Raw genomic sequence first — 856 nt, 5'->3', positions numbered from 1 at the left:
TATATATATATAGTATGTTCACTTCAACATTCAAGAAATAAATATTATAGTGATAAGTTTATACCTATTGCCTGTAAATATTTCCATCGCCCTAAAACAGTTAGCGTGAAGGTGATGCAACATGACAAGTCTATTAATAAGGCACAGCTTTTTACTTTTTTTAATGGTTAGCCCTTTTTCTATTTGTTATGGTTATGACATGGTAACTTCTCTATAATTTATATATAGAAAAATAAATAAATTTTGCATGTATCTTTCTCCTTTATGTATGTATGTATGTATGTAACCATGTATGTATCTTTATAGTCATATATTGTGCTTTAGTAAATTGTGCTTGCAGGGTGCATAAATGGCATAGCAATCAATATAATTGCTCACCGACGACTCTCGTAAATCTATAAACACGCTCTCGTGGCCCAATCAGCAGAAGATAAGTTTAGATTGTATTCAAAACAAAGATTTAATCAATTAACAGTCATCTGACAGCCCGTCCATGCTAAGAAATATCTTGTACTTTGGAGGCGTTTGGGTTCACTTTCTATTTTTCTTTTCTTTTTTTTTTAGTTTTCATTTTTTTTTATTTTAACATAGAAGAAAATATGTGTGACTTAATTTTTCAGGTTTTAAAAACAAAAAAATAATTGCATATTAAAAAAACAAAAAACAAAATATGTTGGGCTATCCTTAATCTTCTTCTCTATAAAATTTGAGATGAAGCAAGAGGTAGGGTTGTAAACGAGGTGAACAACAGCGAGCCCAGGCTCAGCTCGTGTTCGGCTTGTTTATATTTCGAGCTCAAAAAGTGTGTTCGTGTTCGGCTCTTTTGTTTAACGAGTTGAACACGAGTTGTTCACGA

At 31.7% G+C, this 856-nt stretch overlaps 1 long non-coding RNA gene across 1 annotated transcript in view; it reads left to right on the top strand.

Annotated features, from left to right (window-relative positions):
• The window catches only part of LOC110018318, a 4918-nt gene extending 4338 nt beyond the window's left edge, over positions 1–580 (top strand). Inside the window, exon 3 of the long non-coding RNA XR_002293351.1 lies at positions 341–580. This is a non-coding gene — a long non-coding RNA (uncharacterized LOC110018318). The remainder of the gene's footprint in view (positions 1–340) is intronic.
• Positions 581–856: the final 276 nt, after the last annotated feature.

This window comes from Phalaenopsis equestris, unplaced genomic scaffold (assembly GCF_001263595.1).
Source record: "Phalaenopsis equestris unplaced genomic scaffold, ASM126359v1 Scaffold000008, whole genome shotgun sequence".
In the NCBI taxonomy this organism is placed as follows: Eukaryota; Viridiplantae; Streptophyta; class Magnoliopsida; order Asparagales; family Orchidaceae; genus Phalaenopsis; species Phalaenopsis equestris.
The sequence above is the reverse complement of the archived record's forward strand: the minus strand, read 5'-3'. Positions and strand labels throughout refer to the sequence as shown.